The 15,086-nt window shown below is 43.1% G+C and overlaps 1 protein-coding gene across 1 annotated transcript in view; it reads right to left on the bottom strand.

Moving 5' to 3' along the window:
- Window positions 1-14,090, bottom strand: part of LOC107113798 (L-threonine 3-dehydrogenase, mitochondrial-like) — a 60,380-nt gene extending 46,290 nt beyond the window's left edge. Inside the window, exon 1 of the mRNA XM_015416269.1 lies at window positions 14,044-14,090. The gene's annotated coding sequence lies outside the window, so the exon portion shown is untranslated. The remainder of the gene's footprint in view (window positions 1-14,043) is intronic.
- Window positions 14,091-15,086: the final 996 nt, after the last annotated feature.

The raw sequence follows: 15,086 nt of genomic DNA on the forward strand, positions 1-15,086 counted from the left end.
CTCTCTGACTAAACTACATTACCATTTTGGCTCTTTTTGTCAAACTTGTTCGCCACCCCTGCTATAAAGCCTTCAAGACTACAAGAACATTTGACAAAAGTTCATGCTGATAAGAAATATAACGATTTATCTTATTTTCAAGCACTTAAAGAAAACTTTTTGAGATAGCCGACATTGCCAAAACTCTTCTCAATAGCATCCAAACAAGATGATGATGGGCTGCGTGCATCTTACAACATTTTGTTACTGATTGCTAAATTGGGAAAACCGCATTCTGTTGGTGAAGAACTAATTCTACCAGCTATAAGTGAGGTAATACGCACCATGCTACAGAAGCCAGCATCTGATATTACCAAGAAAATTTCTTTAAGCAATAAAACAGTGCAACTAAGAATTGATGAAATGGCTCAAGATGTTGAAGACTCATTATGTGAATATTTTAAAACATCTCAGTTCTCTATACAGCTTGATGAGTCAACTTTGCCAGGAAATGAAGCTTTGCTTTTAGCAAGAAGGAAAAAATTGCCAAGAATTATTATTTGCTAAAAAATTTGCAAACAGATACCAAAGGAAAATCAATATTTCATACATTGGAAGAGTTTTTTTAAAGAAAAAGAAATTCCCCTGAGTAATATATTGTCAGTTGCTACTGATGGTGCTCCAGCGATGATGGGGCGCTACAGGGGTTTCTTGCATATTTAAAAAAGTGGTTCCAAATGTATTCACTATACACTGTGTCATTCATCGTCAACATCTAGTTGTCTGAGTGAACGCCTACATAAGTCATTATATTATGTCATTAAAGCGGTCAACAAAATCAGAAGCAATTCACTGAATGACAGATTGTTTGGACAACTTTGTATTGAAAACGATGAAGAATTCAATCGCTTGCTGCTTCATATAGAAGTTCGTTGGCTATCAAATGGTGCCTGTTTGGATCGGTTTTATAAACTCTTTGACTCAGTGCTAGAGTTCCTAGAAAACAAAGTTGATGCTTTCTGAGCCAACTTGATTGATTCCAAAAAAGACATAGCTTATTTGACAGACTTGTTTAATAAATTTAATGAAACAAATCTACAGTTCCAAGGCGATGAGCTGAATTTAATCACAACAAAAACTGTCATTTCTGCATTTGCGGCAAACCTTCTTCTGTACAAACAAAATTTAGGATGAGGGGAATTCAGCCAGTTTTCAAATTTATCAACAGTAGAAAAACATGATGAAGACTTGTTTACCTGTTGTCAGCACTTGGAGGCTCTTTATTCTGACTTTAATCAACGATTTGAAGATATTCTTAAAATGAGCATACCTGACTGGGCTTTGGACCCTTTTTCAAGGACACAGAATAATCTCCAGAATTACAAGAAGAATTTATAGAAGTAACAACAAATGAGGAATTTAAATTTAAATTCAAAGATGGCTACCAACAGTTCTGGCTGCAAAAGCAGATACCTACACTTTTCCCTGGATTATGGGCTATAGTACAAAAGTTTCTAATCACATTTCCTTCAACATATTTAGTGGAACGTGGGTTCAAGTGCAGTCACAAATCTGTTAACTAAAAAAAGAATCCGACTGCAAATAGCTAATCGTGGTGATTTAATATTGCTGCTGACAAAAATAGAGCCAAACATTAATAAATTGATAGCAGTGCACCAGGTTCATCCTTCTCATTAGGATTATTTTAATGTAATTTGTGATTTTTATTTTAATATTATCCTTTGTTATCTTAATTATCTTGTGTGTACGCAAATGTTACTATGGTTGATTTTATATAATACTTTTATTCGAGCTTCAAAGTGTTTTATTTACAACAACATCTTTCTTTACGGTCACTGCATCTTTTTGTCCACTTCTTGAAGGTAGATTTCCAGGGGGGCGCTAAGTAATTTTTTTTCCAAAGAGGGGGCGGTAAGCCAAATAAGTTTGGGAACCACTGTGCTAGACGAATGGATGTGGGCATGGAACAACTATGGAAAAGTGATGAGAGAATCTGCATGTGTACAAAATATTTGCAATCTATTGCTAAATTAAAGCTGATATACCAACTCTGTTTTAAGAAAGCAATGCAAGATGTCATTGTGTGTACAGCCTGCTAGCTGTCTGCTGCTGTTTTAATCTTAGCTGTATTTTATACATTGATTGTACAATCTTCAGATTGCTTGTTACATGCACTATTTTAATTGATGCACGGGAGTGATCCAGCTGAAGTTATGCTACCCTACCTACAGAAGAGTTAAGCATGTTCCTTCCTGTTAAAACCAATGGGATTTTGGCACTCAATTTCACTTGCATTACACCCCAGAGATTACTCAATACTGATGGAAGCACTTTAGGTTTATAAATTGCGTAACTCAAAATGTGTTTATTACCAAGAGTTGAATCCAGGCTAAATTTCCCAATGGCTGAATAGAAATTTCTTGCCTCCCTCCTGCTACTCCAGTGCACTGATCTCCACAAAATGCTGCTCCTGGGGATTATGGGACCCTGAGGAATGACATGAAGGGAGACTTGATGCACTGGAAAGGGAGAACTGGTAGAAATGCCAGCTTAGCCTGGATGCAGTCCCAGGGCTTTATTCTTAGCCACTTGAGAACAGTAGACAATCTGCAAACTTACCCCACATTTTTAGACAGCAGTGCTCACGTTTTGTCTTCAGATCAGTTACAGATAGTTGCTTACCGTACCAATGCAATTCCGGTTTTAATTTTTAGACACTTCTGTTACAGCCCATAACTCCTGGTGTGTGTCATCTAAGCATCAGATTGACCTTCAGTTTACATACTGTATTGGGTAGCACTGCCTATGCAGCAGTTTCTACGTGTGACAGGCAGCAGAACCAGAGGATTTATAGGTCTCCCATTGCTTCTTCAATTGCTGCAGGAATGTAGCCCTGCTGCAGCACTATGAGTAAAGAGATTTTTTTAACTAGGGGGTGGTAATGGAATACAAAATTTGGAACAAACTATAGGACAGACACCATAGTTCCATTTTCACTACAACAAAATGAAATGAAAGACAATACTGTGGAGGGGGAGACTATAGAAGAGATACCAGCAGGGATCCTATACCATTTTTCCAGGCACAGTGGAGGCTGTCCCCTGCTGTAGAGCCCACTTCCTCTGGCAATAGCCACTTCTGCTTGTACTAGATCACAAAAGAGGACCAGCTCCGCAATGCCCAGAGAGAAGTGTTTGCAGAGCAAAGGTAAAGGAGCCAATCCACCAAGTTTAAGATAAACAGGAGTCTTCAGCACCTTAAAGACCAACAAATTCTTTGTTTTTAATCTAGCATAACATTTTGTGGACGAGAGCTCACTTTCTTAGATACATACAAGTGGGAAGCATCTCATCCCCCCCCCACACTATCTCCTTTTTCCCTTTCCTGAAAGCCCCCATAGCCTCTCTTCTTTTCCTGCCTTCTTCTAGGGTTGCCAACCTCTGAGTGGGGGCTGGAGATCTCCTGGAATCAGAACAGATTTCCCAACTAAAGAGATCAATTCCCCTTATGGTTTGCCAGAATAAGGCTGGAAAATCCCTGGAGACTTGGGGATACAGCCTTGGGAGGGCAAGGTTTGGGGAAGGAAGCAACCTCAGCAGGGTATAGTGCCATAAAGTCCACCCTCCAAAGCAGCCATTTTCTCCAGGAGAACCGATCTCTGTCATGTGGGAAAGCAGTTGTACTTCTGAGTGATCTCCAGCAGCCACCTGGAGGTTGACAATCCTAGTTCCCCTGGAGGAAGTGGACGCTTTGGAGGGTGGAGGGGAGTCTATGGCATTATACCCCTCTGAGGTCCCTCCCCTCCTCAAACCCCACCCAAATTTCTAGGAATTTCCTAACCTCTTTCCCCCCTTTTGGCAATTCCCATATCTTCTCCCTGCCTCATTCTCCCCTTCTCAGCCATTCACCAACCTACCTTTATCTGCCTCCCATCTTCAGCTATATTTATTCTTTATTTACTTCATTTATACCCCACCTTTCTCCACAGTGGGGATCAATGCAGCTTACATTAATCTTTTTTCCTTTTTATCCACACAACAGCCCTGTGAAGTAGATTAGGCTGAAAATATGTGACGGGTCCAAAATCACCCAGTCAGCTTCCACAGCAAGATGGGGATATGAACCCGGTCTCACAGACCCTAATTTGAAGTTCTTAACTGCAAAATCACACCATCTTTCATAGGGTGGTTGCTGTTGAACAGTAGGAAGCAGCCAGGCCTACTTGAGTCATGCAAGTCAGGTGGCATCAAGTCACTCAGAGGTTGCTGTCAGGCCCAGGGCTGCCAGCCTCTAGGTGGGACCTGGAGATCCTCCAGAATTGCAACTGAACTGCAGACATCTGTCTCCCTGGATAAAATGGCTGCTTTGGAGGGTAGACTCTGCAGCATCATACCATGATGAGGCCACTCCCCTCCCCGTCCCTGCACTCCTCAGACTCCATTACAAGATCTCCAAGAATTTCCCAACCTGGAGCTAGCAACTCTAGCTAGACCTGGTCCTATTGAGTTCTCCCTCAAAGGCCAAAATAGGGCTGGAAAGGGCCCTATTCCCCACCCTGCCTTCTACTGACAGAGCCAAACTTGGAATACTGTGGTTGACTAGCAACAGCCATCGAAGGAATCTGTTGCTTAAACTACAGGTGCACCTTTTATCATTTTAAGATTTTTTAAGCTGCCTGGTGTGTTTTTTTTTAGATTTCACATTTTTCTGCAAACCTACGGCCCTTTTCAGGTTTGCACAAAGATCTGTCTTGCCCATTCACATCTCCAGCCACTGGATTTAAATATCTAAAGATATCTGGACTTTCCTATTAGAATACAAGATACAGAATTTTTCTCAGTGCAAGGTAATATATAGGATCACAGACAGTGATCCATTATTAAAAACCAACGGGGTCCTGAGAAGTTCTATCTGCAGTGCAGTAAGAGTGAAACTAAATGTGATGGCATTCTGATGGCTGCCACAAGGGCACCATTTTAAAATGCTACAAGCTCCCAATCCTGATCAGGCCCACACTGCAGCACGCTTGACCCCCCCTGAACTTTTTAAATGCCAAAACAGGTTCAGAGGGGGGCTTGTTCCTACATCAGCCTACTCAGCTGCCTGAAAGACTCCCTTCCCTAGCCAAGCCACAGGAGGCTGGGTCCCTGATTTTTCACAGGAAATCTTGTTTGGCTCCAACCTGACATGAAGCCCAGAACTGCTGCTTCATGCAGATTAGTGAACACACCACAGTCCCAACCCAGAGAATAAGCTCCTTGGACCAAGGGTAAGACAACCCTAGGGGGAAAGCATCTCTCTGAAATGGAAGGGGTTGGATAAGAAAGCTGGGGATTAAGAGAAGTGCTTATAATGTTATATTGACACAATATTCAATTGGCAGTTTAACAAATCCACAGTGGTTCAGAGGAGGGTAGACAGCTGCCGCTGGGGGACTGGGGCAGGGAAACTGCAGTGAACCCTGCTTTGTGGGGAACCCCCCCCCCCATGCTGCTCTCTACTGGCAGCTGCACCAGAAACAAGGAAAACCAAACAAGCCTGCCCCCTTGTGGAAACCACCACCATCACTTATATCACACACTGGGAGCCCAAAAGTAGCTCAGGCAAAAGAGAATCCTTCATATGAGAGCCAGCATGGTATAGCTATTAAAGACTCAGACTACGATCTGGGAAATCCATGGTTTGAATCCACACTCACCATGGAAGCTTGCTGGGTGACCTTGAACCATTTATACACTCTCAGCCTAACCTACCTATGTCCAGCAGAAGTATGCTTTTTAAGACCCTGCCTTCCCAATCAGATCACAGTCTTAACCAGAATCTGAGTACACATGTGCAGACCTTGCAGCCTGACAGCAGAAAGCAGCATGGAAGTAGAGCCCCTTAGCTGCTGGAGCTGGCTATGAGGCTAAAGGCAAGCAAACAGTTTCATTCTAGAGCTAGGGGGCTTACCAAGCTGAGCCAAGTGGCTCTGACAGCATCACTGGGTCTGTTTGCCTCAAAACTCCCCCCCCCCCCACAGCTTGGCATAGCATCCTCCAGGGGCTGCCTTAGCATTCTCTATTTTAACATCAGGCTGCTCCTATATTTTTGTGGGTTTTGTTTTGTCCTTGTCAATTGTGGTGGTTGCTCTTCCCTACTCCATTCAATGGGATGCCATTCCCCATTGATATTATCCTTTATTAGAATCATCAGATACTTCTGTTCTCATTGTGATAGTTTTTTATTTTATTTTTTTAATTTAAAAATGAAATGCTGGTTCAGTCATTTTAGTGCGAGGTTTCAACTTTATGTATTTGCTGCCTTTGATTACTGTTTACATGTTTCTGTGGACACTACCTGGATAGAGTTCTGCTGGGAGTGCAGGGTATACATGTTTTAAAATAAATGAATATGTAATTTATATCCCAGCTTTCCTCCAGGGAGCACAAGGCCAGCACACCTCAGATTCCTAGCATTACCCCATCCAGACACTGCCCAGACCTGCACAGCTTCCTCAAGACTGCTGAGTCACATGCCTTCAAACCTCACCCCTTACACAAACCAACAGACAGAATTACAATCCCTACATAAACAATGAGGAGTCTTGTTACACCCTAAAGACAAGATGCATTGCTTATGTTGCTATGAAAAGGTTGTTCTACCTTGCCTAATAGAACTATAGTTGCTTTACCTAGGTATGTAAGCTTGTGCAAGGTGAAGCACCCTGGCTCCCACCCCCAAGGATTAATTTGAATGGTAACAGGCTGTTCCACCCTGCAGGTGTTACTAATTGATCTCTCAGCCTACATAGCCCTTATCATCTTCAAGGCCAGAGCTGAAAAGTGGTGATTAGCTTCTCTTGAGAACCTGCAGCCCACAGGTGGGAGGGAGGAGACCAGGAGTGATGAGGTAGTTTTCTAGACTGTGTGCTGATTGGATGTCATCATCACCTGATACTGCTTGGTAAAAAAACTATAATTGAGCTAAGGATGTGGGGGGGAAAGGCTAGCTTGGATTCTCATGGACTGAAGGCCTGGACTATGATATGTTTATATTGCAATAAATAGCAACATACAAAATGCAAGTCTTGCAAATGTGTTAGATAGTTAAGCCAATTTTCTTGTTTTTCTGCTGTAAGACTTTAGAGCACTGTGTTGCCAGTTGAATAAATCTTTGTTTTAATAGAAATTAAAACTTCACAATATTTTAATAAAACAAAGGTTTGATTACTTGTATGCAACAGCCCTTGTGACCCACAGGGTTCAGCTTTAGACTCCTTGACACCAGGGTATACATGTTTTAAAATAAATGAATACATAATTTATATCTCAACTTTCCTCCAGGAAGCACAAGACAAGCACACCTCGGATTCCTGGCAGTACCCCATCCAGACACTACCCAGACCTGCTTAGCTTCCTCAAGCCTGCTGAGTCACTTGCCTTCAAACCTCACCCCTTGCACAAACCAACAGACAGAATTACAACCCTTACATAAACAAAAGGGAATTTTGTTGCGCCTTAAAGACAAGCTGCATTATAGCATAAGCTTCTGTGGTTAAGAGGCCAGCTCATCAGATGTATGAAGTGAATTCTCAGTCATTAGATTAAATATTTACATGTAGAAAGGGGGATGACAACAGTGGGGTTTAAAGGCCATAAAACCCGAGGTACACTGTAATGATGATTCGCTTACATGCCTAATGATTCTCCCCATTGATTGTATACATTTTTCTTCACTGAGTAAACTTCCCACAAATGCATATGGCTGTATTATTGCCCCAGAAACAGCCACATGAGAACCCCAGGGATATTTGTCTGTCTCCCTCTATTAGTGTCTTCCTTCTGCTAGTGAAGACTTTTTTGGTCTGTTTAGGGTACCCTTTGTTGGCCCCCCTCCCTAGTTCTAGTCTTGTTTGCATTTTTACTAAATTACTTTATAATTTTAAATGTTGATTTTAATTGTTCAAATATTTTTATGTTTTTATGGACACCACCTTGGGGACCCTGATCAGGTGGATATGCACCAAAAAAATATTTTAAATAAAGTTGGTTTTTTTGGCAGGTAAGAACTCGCATTTTCTTTCATCTCCAAAACTGATCATGATCACTTGGCTGTTCTTCCCCCCAAAAGGAAATGCCAATTGTCCATCAAACTGAGCACTTCTAAACGTGAGTGCGGGTATGAGCTCCATGCACATTTCCTATGGAGCATACAAGGTGACACCAAGTATTGTCCTTGCGAGGATGTATCCATTCGTGTTATGCTACAGACACTGGAATTTCAAAAACACTTGAGAACTAATAGAAATGCAACTACGGTATGCAACTACTTGGAGTCAGTAGAGACAGCATTGTATTTTGGGTTTCCTTTCTGTGCTGTGTCAGGCAAATAGCTGTGTCAAGTCTGTAGTAACAGAACAAAATTCAAATCTAGTAGACATTAACATTCTACTCGACTTGTATTTTCCTTGCTGTACTGCTACTCTGAAGGAGTTTCCTCCTCCACAGCAGACATCGCCTTCCCCTATGTGTAACATTCCCCCCCCCCAAATAAACCCTGTACCTCAGATTAAAAGTGTCAGACTTTGTTTTCACTTGGTACTTTTCCATACTGTATTCACCTTGATCCAGTGCCTTAAGGATTCTTGTGGTGGAAGAAAGGGTGTTAAGGGAGTATCTAGAAGTCTATCAGAGTTTCCAAATCCAAACATACTACCAAAGAGGAATCTTATCTGTGTCTGCTAAGCAGAACAGGAAAGGAAGAAATGGGAGAATTGTTTCTCTTGCTATCCCTTTGTTCTGTTTGTGACACTCCTGGCGACCAAATGGGTCACTGACCTGGCATGCAGCAAGCCTCAAAACCACAACCAGGGTCTCCATTTCCAAAGCTTTATTTGGATAAAGGGGAACAGACCAAACAGCCAAGTGTTCCAAAATTTACAGTCACAATCACATTTTTATACCTTGCACTGACAGCATCCTTCATTCTGGTTACAATATTTCAACATGCATAAATTCCAGATATTATTATTATTATTATTATTATTATAATAATAATAATAATAATAATAATAACACACACACACACACACGAGTTAATGCCAATGCAGCACATATGGTCGTCTCCCTTGCCAGCCCCCTGCAAAGAAACCCTGCGGCTACTTGCCTTCTTCGTGAAATCCAGATTGCTGGAAAAGAGAAGCAGGTTTTTCTGAGCAGTATCCTATTACTTGGTTAAGTGAGGCAAATGCTATTTTGGTTCATCCTATGAACTAAGATCATGGCATCCGGCCCCATCACTCCTTGGCAAATAGAAGGGGAAGTCGTGGAAGTAGTGACAGACTTCACGTTCCGGGGATCCCAGATCACCGCAGACTGTGACAGCAGCCATGAAATTAAAAGACGCCTGCTCCTTGGGAGGAAAGCGATGGCGAACCTAAACAGCATGATAAAAAGTAGAGACATCACCCTGCCAACAAAAGTCCGCATGGTCAAAGCAATGGTATTCCCAGTAGTCATGTATGGCTGCGAGAGTTGGACTATAAGGAAGGCCGAGCGCCGAAGAATAGATTCTTTTGAACTATGGTGCTGGAGAAGACTCTTGAGAGTCCCTTGGACTGCAAGGAGATCAAATCAGTCAATCCTAAAAGAAATCAACCCTGACTGTTCCCTGGAAGGCCAGATAATGAAACCGAAGCTCAAATACTTTGGCCACCAAATGAGAAGGGAGCACTCACTGGAGAAGACCCTGATGCTGGGAAAGATTGAAGGTCAAAGAAGACGGGGACGGCAAAGGATCAGATGGTTAGACAGTGTCATCGATGCAACGAACATGAAACTGAGCAAACTTCAAAGGACGGCAGAAGACAGGAGGGCCTGGCGGGAGCTGATCCATGGGGTCGCGAAGAGTCGGACTCGACTGTGCGACTGAACAACAATAATTGTCTTCTGTTCTTCTTTACTACTAATTCATAGCCCCTATAAACATTTACTATATTTCATTACCCATGATCATTATCATACTACATCCTCCAGGGGCCCCTCATTCATCTCGCTAATTTGCCCTCCTTGATGATTTACCCTCCAAGGTATTTATGCATTTATTTGCCCTTATGTTCTAAGAGTTGAAACATTCTTTGGAATTCTTTTACCACTTCTTCCTCAGAGGGCATTCTAATCTCCAGGCCACCTTGCATCTTTTATAACTCATCACTATGCTTATCTATTACTTTACATCTACAGTATGTTCCATATTTCCATGCAAAACTTAAAAGTATACCAGTTAAATCCAGTGGCCATTTACAACAACTATAAAGCCATTTATAGCAGCTGTCATGGTAGTGTCACCACTGTTTAAATCTTGGTTGATACAATTGGACTTACTGATCGCTCTTGATTCAACAATCTTATGTCACAGACTCCCTTTGTTGAAGAGTGGTGATTTTCAGGTCAAGCAGCAAAGCACCCTGAGCTGGCCATAACTTGGAGGGCAGGGTATAAATGTAATAAATAAAAATAAATAAAATAAATGTTTTCTCCCAGTGGTTTCTGAATGTTGCTTTTTAAACTTCACATTGCTCAGTTTCTGCCATCACAATAAATGATAGGGGTTTTTTATGGTGCCTCAAGCATCTGTTTTTGGTGCAGAAGAGCAACTCAGCTGTCTAACTGGAACTGGATTCCTTATAACAAAGGAAGTCCTGATGTGGGTTCCCACATCATATGCTGCATTTGCTCAATAATCATACCCACTGGTAAACTGGAAGCAACCACCACAGAGAGCTATTTGCTAGAGAAGAACTGGCTACAGGGTTGGTCTGGCCCTTGAACACACCAGAAAGGTCCCAGTAGGCCACTGTTTTATTAGCAGACCCATTGCAGCGCTGGAAGCACCACAAATAGCTGTATGCCTTAGACACAGGCAATGATAATGACACCTGTTATCACCATAGCCTGAGTCTGTATTGATTCATTCCAGCAGCACTGAAAGGGCAATCTGGCTCAGCTTGCTCCAGGGCTATTTGAAGGAAGTCCACCTAGGGCTGCCAAACTTCAGGTGGGGCCTGGAGAGATACCAGAATTTCAACTGACCTCCAGACTACACAGATCAATTCCTCTGGAGAAAATAGCAGCTTTAGAGGAGAAACTCCATGGCATCACATGCCTGCTGAACTCCCTCCCCTTCCCAGACTCCCTGCTTCCCATACCTCACCCCCAAATCTCAAGAAATTTCTCAACCCGGATTTGGCAACCCTATGTCCACCAGTGCCCAGAGGAGGAAAAAAGAACTGGCCTAAGGGTATGTGTGCCCAGTCCTGCCCCGTGGGTCACTGAAGCTGCAAGGGAGCTTCAGGGGGGGGGGAGAATTGGGAGTTTTGAAAACATATTTCCCAGAAATGTACACGTACATGCGTGCACACGCACACACACCCTCTTCTCCAGGAGGACACTAGGTTTTCTGCACAGTTACAGAATCTAGCAGCATCTTTCTGTAGCCATATATCCATTGCAGAGTAGAAAGAGGAGAACAGGGAGAGTGTTTGGACAAGGGGTTACGGTTGCTGGCTGTGAGTTGGAAATACATGGAGATTTTTGGAGTGGAGCCTGGGGAGAGCAGGGTTTGGGGATGGGAGGGACCTCAGCAAGGTATAACTCATCAGAGTCCATGCTCCAAAGCAGCCATTTTCTCAAGGGGAACTAATCTTGGTTACCTGGAGATCAATTGTAATAGCAGGAGATCTCCGGGTGCCACCTGGAGGTTAGCAACCCTACAAGGGGTGGAGAAAGAAAAGTTAACTGAGGTACAATCCAAGGAGGGAGCCTAAAGGCCAGTTGTCACCTTCCCCTCACCCACGGCGTACAGCTTAAATAATCACAAGTAGATGAAACATTGATCTAGCAAGTCCCCCCCCCCTTCACATGCCTCACACAGGAGATGTGCTAGATCTCCCCTACTCAAGACAGGCACTTCTCAGCTGAAGCGGAGAGGCGGCCCTCCAAATTGGTTCCATGGCACTGGGAAGCATGGCATGGCTAGGGAAGCTAGGAGTCGGAAGTTGCAAAGATAAAAGTTTAAAATATTGCTTCCTTGATATCCCTTCTCTCCCTTAACATGCCAATCTGTCAAGTATATGCCCAAGCAAACACGCATTCAGAGACATACGCCTGTCCGCACCCTGCTAATAGAGCTGCTAACATCTAGGTAACTTCGTGCTTGATCATATTTCTGCTTGTTCTACAAAGAAAGATCAGCTGGTCACATACAATTAACCTGCTTGGGGAGCAGGAGGCATAACAGTCATGGAAACAGAATAAGAAAGTGAAACAGTACACAAAGAGGTAGAGGCTAGGACTACAGAATCTGACAACCTACGCTCAATGACAGGCCAATAAAACACAAAGATGATGGTTCAGAAAGACACTATTACTGGGCCCTAATTGCCTGTGCCAAGCACAAGGAGCAAAGATTACCAAGAAGAAGGAGATCACAGAGAAAGGAGATAGCAAAGGAACAATAGGGCATTGCCAGAATGAGTTTGACTAGGGGTAGCCAGTGATTTGCCAAACAGAAATACAGTGGATACCTTGCCACCAGTGAAGGCTAGGCAACTTTTGAGTGGTTAAAATAAAGATGCATGGATAGGGGGAGAAGACTTCAAGGGTGGCATAAAAAGATTGCTTTGGGAAGCATCTCTGAATAGTTCATTGCTGCAAGGGTATACCAGAGGCAGGAACAACTGAAAGAATGGAATACTTTCAAACAGAACTTCAAAGGAGAGAGATGACTAGCCAGCATACGGCAACTGAGGACAGACTCAACTAGCAAGCATAAAAGGTGTCTGAAATGGGTGTAGGTGTATTGGGATCTATTTTGTGGCAAGCAGTTCTGGGGGTGGTGATAACAAGATAGACAGGAAAGCACTGATGGCACAAGTAGAAATTAAGCCAGGGTCCCCGCCCCCTGTTAAAGCAAATGAAACTATTACACCTAGTAAAGAGAAAAGGGTTTATACCAGGCAGACTGTGGGAGAAGGCTACAATGGGCAGCATGCCAAACGAATACACTGCAGAAGAAGACAGAGAAGGTCCATCAGTGCAGAGGTCCATCAGTGGCTATTAGCCACAAGGTAGGACCTCTCAATCTGGGGCAAGGGATGCACTGTATTCTTGGTGCTGGGGGGTCAACAGTGGGAGGGCTTCTAGTGTCCTGGCCCCATTGCTAGACCTCCTGATGGCACCTGGTATTTTTGGCCACTGTGTGACACAGAGTGTTGGACTGGATGGGTCACTGGCCTGATCCAACATTGTTGGATAAAGGAGCACAAACAAAGCCATGAGAAATGCCTAATTATCTTGTCTGCTTGTCAGAAAGTCTTAGAAATGTGAGTATGACACTTTTATAGATTAGTCTTGATACCAGCTGCTTGGTAATAGTTCTCTGCATACTACCCATGTCAGCAACATTCACACCTCAGCCCTTTCTATTTCTTTCTTTTCTTCAGTTATTGCTACTCCCTCCTCATACTTTTTGCGCTCTGGGTTACAGGGACGGGCGGGTCAGGTGGAGAAAAGGTTGTTTAAAATGCCAATATAAAGTAAGTTACACAAATGAAGCAACCAAGAAAATGACAACAGAAACAAAAATTAACTACCTGAAAATGGGGTGTGTGTCAGAAGACATAAAAGAGGGCCCATTCAGCAAGTAAAAGAGCTTTATTAAAAGGTTAAACATAAAGCCTAAGCAGCAAGTGAAGTAAAGCGTAAAGCCAACAAAGGACGGGGGGGGGGGCATATCTTGGAAGCACCAGACACCAGTGCAGACTGGGTACAGTTCCAAGGACTGAAGTAGACTAAGTAATCAAGAGCACCTCCCAACCCACATCTCTCTACTTCATAACTACCCATCCATAAAGCTTAAGGGGGAACCTCCAGCGTAAGTACCTTGACAGTTGGAAGACTGACCCTGCAAAGAAGGAAAGCTAGAAGCTATACATTGAAATAAATAAAAAAATAAGCATCCTTCAGTGGGAAAAGAAGACATGGGCTTTCCTTCCTCACTTACCTCCAGTTAGACCACCTTCTGACACAACCAGTAGTGTCGCCAGCACACCCGCTGAAGAACCCCCTCTAGACAAATGGCAGCCTCCGTGTGGCACCTGGCTATTTATACCCCCCTGCACCGGCTCGCATCCGCAAGCCGCGCCCACACTCACCTCAGCTTCTGATAGGTTAAGAGAGGGTCCTCATTTCGACGACAACAGCCGAAAGGGAAGAGTATTCTAGTATGGGGGGGGGGGAATTTTTCGCTGCAACCTCTCTCTCTCCCCAGTCCTCGCTCGCGCCCAGCTCAACCTATCGGGGGAAATGGGCGCGCGTAACACGCTTCTTGGCGGTTGAGCCGCTCGCGGCGGTTGCCATGGAGACCATTTCATCCAACGGCTCGGATGGTGACGAACCGAACTATTTTGGTGCAGAAAGAACGGGAAGGTGACGTCATCTCAAGCACAGTTGGCGAGGAGTGATGCCATTGTTTCCCCCTGACGGCAGTTATGTCGCGAGGCCTGTGACTTGTGGACGTTATTCAATTTCAAGTCGATGTGCCTGTATTTTGTGCGTATGTACATGCACACAAACTAACAACGTACAAAATACTTCGTTTTACATTTTAAAAACCCCAACTTTTAACATTGTAAACTTATTTTGACATTGTACACTGGACATTAAGATTCATTTATTGGTTTGATTTGTGTCTGGCTTTGTGATTGGAGTCCCTGCAGCTGCATATACCAAGTAAATTTATTATTTAGGGGAAAAATTAAAAATTACTTGAAGGGAGTGGGGAGAGGAAAGACTGCAAACAAAATACCAACATTTCCAGAAATAAATAAATTACAGATGTTATTGTTATAATCCCAAATACACATCTATATTTTTTAATTAAAAAGTCCATTAGAAAAATTCTAAAAATAAAATAATATTTTTATTAAGACTAGGATCTGCCAAAAGGTGGAGTCAGGCATTTTAGAGTTCTGGTGTTACAAATAATCTCCAGATTTTATTTATTTATCCTTCCATTTGTATACCGCTCACCCCCTGAGGGCTCTG

This window comes from Gekko japonicus, unplaced genomic scaffold (assembly GCF_001447785.1).
Source record: "Gekko japonicus isolate JY-2015 unplaced genomic scaffold, Gekko_japonicus_V1.1 scaffold7, whole genome shotgun sequence".
NCBI lineage: Eukaryota > Metazoa > Chordata > Lepidosauria > Squamata > Gekkonidae > Gekko > Gekko japonicus.